Source organism: Littorina saxatilis, linkage group LG17 (genome assembly GCF_037325665.1).
Source record: "Littorina saxatilis isolate snail1 linkage group LG17, US_GU_Lsax_2.0, whole genome shotgun sequence".
Lineage (NCBI taxonomy): Eukaryota > Metazoa > Mollusca > Gastropoda > Littorinimorpha > Littorinidae > Littorina > Littorina saxatilis.
In genome coordinates this window covers 27729440-27736222 of record NC_090261.1, presented here as the reverse complement: position 1 = coordinate 27736222, position 6783 = coordinate 27729440, and positions in this window count along the sequence as shown.

Genomic DNA, 6783 nt, shown 5'->3' with positions numbered 1-6783 from the left:
TCCCTTTGATATTTTAGTGGACATTTAACTTCAAATGCAACCTTTCTTAGCCGTAGAGTTGGTAACAGAACCTTCATGCGCGAGAAACGCCACATACGACGGAGTAACCTTGAAGTGCCTTCACTTTTGTAGCCCTGCCTGTCAGTTGCTGTCGCAGCCTAGTGGGTTGTGCTCCAGCTTGAAGGTCAACTGACTCGGGTTCGACTCCCTTCCTGATTACAGTCTTTTTTTCTTGTTTGCTTTATGCACCCTTCAATCTTTTCAACCCTGATGCATTCCGTTTATTTTTTTTTATATATATTTTTTTTAAACCATTTCCCCCAAAGCGGTTTAGCACGGTGGTATGTTATGATGAAATCGCGATTACACAAAGCTCACATGTGCACGGTCTGCAAACTAAACGGCGTGGGCTCACCGTATTACCCAATAACAAGCACACATATTAAACCGCAGCGCACATTAGTACAACTTGAAGACATCAATATAGTTACCAGAAACAAAACCGTGCTTCGCACCGAACAGTTCGACAGTGACTGACCTACTGACCGAACCGCACCTCTCGCTTGTGACAGTCGCTCATGATACAACCATTCTTTTGCCGAGTCTGAAATTGATCTTCATAAAACTATGTGTAAGTGTAACAAAAGAAAAAACTAATTTCTTTCATATTGCCTGAATAATAACTTTATTAACTGATAATCAAGGTGGCATCGCCGAATGACTGTAAGTGCAACGCGATCGAAGTGGAACGCGGTGTTCCTCCGGAAAAGGCCAAAGCGGCTGTGACGTCAGTCGTTCAGTGGGGCGTTTAGGAATCGCAAATTCGCAGAGGTGGAAAGCGATCTGTTTACACGAGAAAGGGTGTGCCTTTTAATGCTGCGTCGCTCAAAAGAAATAACGGTTTTAGGCGTAACAAAAAAAGAACAGGGCCGGAGTACGATGATGAATACAAGATTTATTTTACAACCTGTCGCGTAGTCCATGTGTATTAAGTCCCTTGATATGCTAATGAGCATCCGGGGACTCGAGACCGGGATGGCCATCTTGGTCGCCATGTTGACGACATGTTCTGAATAAAGAATCACCTTTCCAAACTATCCAATTGTGGGCTAGTTCTGTGAGTATGACAGCTACATTATGGCAACAGAATAACGCTACATGGTGGCAGCGTGGTCAGTACCGACGTCTCTAGCAAATCGAACTGAATTTAATTTCAGAAAACAGAAAGTGGCTAGACCTAGCAAGCAGAAATAGACTAGTGTCATGGGTCCTTCCAAAGCGCCCGACGCATTCGATTTCACCCAACCTACAAAATGGCCTGAATGGAAACAGCGTTTTGAGAGATACAGGTCAGCGTCCAAACTGGATAAAGATGAGGAAAAGGTACAGGTCAGTGCTTTGATCTATGCGATGGGAAATGAAGCTGAGAGAATATTTCTTTCATTCGGACTCAGTGATGCTGACTCAAAGAAGTTTGATGTAGTCCTTGGCAAATTTGATGGGTATTTTGTTCCAAAAAGAAACATTATCCATGAACGAGCTAGATTCCACGTTAGAAATCAGAAGCCAGATGAAAATATTGAAACCTATGTTCGTGCACTGCATGAGTTAACTGCAACAGCTGAGTTCCCAAACAAAGAAGAGTCCATCAGGGACAGATTGGTGTTAGGAGTCCCAGACACTGAACTCTCAGAAAAACTGCAGTTAAAACCGGATGCTAGCGGCAGTCAAGTGTAGACGCACTACAGCGCAGACAACGCGGAGGTAGTGATCAACGAAACAGGCGTGGAGGTAGCGCTGGCAGCGTTCATAGAGGCGGCAGTAGTTATACTCCAGGCAGAGGCGGCTCAACCCAAGGCGGGGGGAAGCTGCAAGAGGCCAGCTGTTCACGTTGCGGTCGTCAGCACTACAGACAAGCATGTCCAGCACAAGGCAAGAAGTGCAACAAGTGTGGACGCAACAACTGTTTCTCAGCAGTCTGCAGAACCAAGGCAGTCAACGCCATAGATGAACCACAAATGGAGGAGCACGCCAAGGGGACATTCAGAAGAGGCTCAAGCAAGCCGGGAGGAACATTTCGTAGGAACATTGTGCTCAGAAGGCAAAAAGGAACCGCCGTGGATGACGACACTCAAGTTTGGAGGATGCGACGTCTCATTCAAGATTGATACTGGAGCGGACGTGTCTGTTATCTCATCAGCGCAGTACCGAAAGCTGAAGCCTTGCCCACAACTTAGCAAAACCAGCGCAATCCTGCGTAGTCCAGGAGGTATCCTAAAGTGTGAGGGACAATTTGTGGCCATTAGCAAAGTCCACGACCAGCTTCACTCGCTTCGACTCTTCGTCGTACAGTCAAAGACAGACAACTTTCTCAGCAGAGAAGCAGCGGCAAGAATGGGCCTAGTCATGAGGATTGAAGCTGTGAGCTTAATGACAAACCTGTCCAGTGCCCACCAGTGAAGATCGTTCTGAAAGCAGAATCTGAAGCTTACAGTGTTCATTCAGCAAGAAGGATCCCAATACCCCTGCTAGACAAAGTCGAAGATGAACTCACAGAGATGCAGAAGGCTGGAATTATAGAAGAAGTGACAGAACCAACAGATTGGTGTGCACCGATAGTGCCAGTCATGAAGAAGTCAGGATCAGTGAGAATCTGCACAGACTACAAGCATCTGAATGCAGCAGTCAAGCGTGAGCGCTACACACTCCCCAAGCTCGAAGACATCCTGCACAAGCTGTCTGGGTCGGCAGTTTTCAGCGGGGACGTAGCTCAGTTGGTAGCGCGCTGGCTTTGTAGCCAGTTGGTCGCTATCAGCGTGGGTTCGATCCCCACGTTCGGCGAGAGATTTATTTCTCGGAGTCAACTTTGTGCAGACTCTCTTCGGTGTCCGAACACCCCCGTGTGCACACATGCGCACGAAAAAGATCCCACGTTCACAGCGAAAGTCTCAGGGCTTGGAAAACACGAAGACACGCATGCATCATCTCTCGTCTCTGATTATCATGATCGTATTTCGATACTTTGACGAGACAAGCCCAATGCTGGTGAGTCGAAGAAGACAGCCACAGCGGGCTTGTTCGAATCAAAGTATCACACCATATCTTCAGCGTATTACCAATACCTGTCCCAATATAGACCAGTTGGTCTAAGAGGACGTTAAACCCTAATAGTCAGTCAGTCAGTCAGTTTTCAGCAAGTTAGACGCCACATCAGGATTCTACCAGATTCCACTTGACCCAGAGTCAGCAAAGCTCACTACCTTCATTACCCCATGCGGTAGATTTTACTACAAGAGGTTGCCATTCGGCATAACTTCAGCTCCAGAGATTTTTCAAAGAACCATGGAGAACATACTGAAGGATGAGTCCAACGTCATTTGTTTCTTCGATGACATACTGGTCTACAGTGAGGATGAACCAGCACATGAGCGACATCTTGAAAGTGTGACAAAGAAACTGGCCAGCGTCAACCTGAAGCTGAATCGGGAAAAGTGCGAACTCAGGAAGCATGAGATCGAGTTCTTGGGTCATCGAATCAGCAAGAACGGCATCTCACCAGATCCAGCCAAACTGGAAGCCATCATGACCATGACAGATCCAACGAACGTGCCCGAGTTGAGGAGGATGATTGGTATGATAAACTTCCTAGGTCGCTACCTGCCCAACCTGTCCAGTGTACTCCAGCCAGTGACACAACTTCTGGAGAAGAACCAAGCATGGACGTGGGGCCCAGCACATATCCAGGCCATGGTGACTGTGAAGAAGATGCTTACCTCAGCGCCAACGCTAACATTCTACGACCTGAGGAAGCCGACAGTCGTCAGCGCAGATGCGAGCAGTTATGGGATCGGAGGAGTGTTGCTGCAAGAACACCCCGAAGGCATGAAACCTGTCGCATACTGTTCAAGAACATTGACAACCACTGAACGCAGATATGCCCAGATCGAGAAAGAGACACTGGCAGCAGTCTGGTCATGTGAGAAATTCAGCAGATACCTGATAGGTCTGGAAAACGTGACGCTTCAGACACATCACAAGCCCCTCGTGCCCATCATCAACTACAAAGACCTTCAAGATACGCCCGTACGATGTCAGAGGATGTTGATGCGTTTCATGAGGTTCAGCGTCAAAGCTGAGTATGTGCCGGGGAAGAAGCTTGTCGTCGCAGATGCTCTCTCCCGCAGTCCTCAGTTCACCACTGAACAGCAAGACGAGGTCACAACACTTATTGAAGATGTGGAAGCCTACCTACACAGTGTGGACATTTCCTGGTCTTGTGCAGCGTCAGACAAACGCATGCAAGAAATCGCAGTAGAGACAAAGAAAGACAGACTGATTTTTGGTTTGTTTGTTTGTTTGCTTAACGCCCAGCCGACCACGAAGGGCCATATCAGGGCGGTGCTGCTTTGACATTTAACGTGCGCCACACACAAGACAGAAGTCGCAGCACAGGCTTCATGTCTCACCCAGTCACATTATTCTGACACCGGACCAACCAGTCCTAGCACTAACCCCATAATGCCAGACGCCAGGCGGAGCAGCCACTAGATTGCCAATTTTAAAGTCTTAGGTATGACCCGGCCGGGGTTCGAACCCACGACCTCCCGATCACGGGGCGGACGCCTTACCACTAGGCCAACCGTGCCGGTAGACAGACTGGTCCAAGAAGCACTTTGCTATACGCGTGAAGGATGGCCGCAGTACATCACCGACGTTAAGGATGGATTGCGTGACTACTACGCAGTGCGCAGTGAACTCAGCGAGAATCAGGGTCTTCTTACTAGAGGAAAGCGCATCGTGGTCCCAGCTTCGCTACATGACGACATTCTACGCAGAATCCACGAGGGTCATCAAGGGATCACCAAATGCAGAGAGAGGATGAAGGAAGCAGTTTGGTGGCCCGGAATCAGCGCCAGAATGAAAAAGTTGTTTGAAGAATGCAAGCATTGTCAGGAGAAGAGGCCATCGCAGACCAAAGAGCCATTGATTCCAACAGAGCTACCTCAGCGAACATTCCAGAAGTGCGGAGCAGATCTGTGTGAACTCAAGGGACAGTCATACCTTGTTCTTGTGGATTACTACTCCCGGTACATTGAACTGGCTCACCTCAAGACGATCACTTCAGCAGAAGTCATCAAGAACATGAAAGACATGTCTGCACGACAGGGTATCCCCGAGATACTTGTTTCTGATAATGGAACGCAGTTTTCACATCCGGAGAGTTCCAGATCTTTGCAAAGGAGTGGGGATTCAAACACGTCACTACAAGTCCTCACTTTCCACAGGCGAACGGTGAGGCGGAACGAGCAGTACAGACAGCAAAGAAGATACTGTCGCAAGATGATCCGGCACTCGCTCTTCTCATCTACAGAGACACACCTGTTGAAGCCACAGGCTACAGCCCAGCACAGCTTGCATCAGGAAGACGTCTGTCTCTGAGAACAACGCTCCCAACACTGTCTGAAAACCTCGAGCCCAGAGTCTGCGAGAAATCAACAGTGGCAGCCAGTGATGCAAAGGCTAAGAAGAAGAACAAACAGACATTTGATAGGCGTCATGGAGTACGGCCCCTAGATACGCTTCTTCCTGGTGACATCATGATGCAGAAGCTGGACGGGAAGAAGAGTTGGAGAAGCCCAGCAGTGGTGCAGCAGCAGGTCGCACCAAGATCCTACGTGGTGAAATCGCCACGAGGCACGTTTCGGCGCAACAGGCGTCACCTCAGGCGCTCACATGGTCTGCAGCCTGAGAAGTCCACTCCCTACCCCATTCCTGTTCAAACTGACCTTTCCCTACACAAAGCCCACATCCCCGTATCCAGTGACCAGAAGAGTCGTGCAAGTCACAAAGCATCCAGTCCAGTCCAGACCGGCTCTTACGTTCACAACGAGCCAGGCCCGTGTCCAGGGCCAGTGTCCAGCGACGTCTCCAGCAGCAGTGGTGCCAGCCCAGGTGGCGGAGGGTCCGCCAGAGGTTCACCCCCAAGAAACACCGGCCGGGACGCCGGAGGGTCCACCTACAGTCCATCTCCACGGGGCATCATCAACAGCAGCCCGACACCGGTGACTACACGCAGCGGCAGAGTCATCACCATGTCAGCCCGCTTCAAGGAGTGAACTGTATAAGTCATCGCCCAAGCAGGAAAGTGAACTTATGTTATTCGTTAGTTGTGCCTTATGCAAGCAAGCAGAATCAAAGCTGGATTCATGAACTTTAGTTACAAAAAGCAAAGTTGCTTATCTCCTTCCTCGGTTATTTGTGGACACTAACATTTAATTGCAAGCCACTTCGAAAGGCTTTATTTGTCAATCTCAAAGGAAGGGAGATGTCGCGTAGTCCATGTGTATTAAGTCCCTTGATATGCTAATGAGCATCCGGGGACTCGAGACCAGGATGGCCATCTTGGTCGCCATGTTGAGGACATGTTCTGAATAAAGAATCACCTTTCCAAACTATCCAATTGTGGGCTAGTTCTGTGAGTATGACAGCTACATTATGGCAACAGCATAACGCTACACAACCATTTGACAAATACAAACATCCCCGGTAGCGACTCGCATAACGAAATAGTTTTTCTCGTGTTTTGAACTTGCCGGTGTTACAGCTCAGAGCTGAGTACATCCCGCACTTCGCTTTGTTTGCATCACGTGACCACCCAAACATCCGCACAACGCAACAATTTCACAAGAAAAACACTTCTATTTGTTTGCTTTGTCTTTATTACACATTGCTATCTACATTTACCACTGAAACACCAAATGGTATACTTTATTTTGCAAGTGA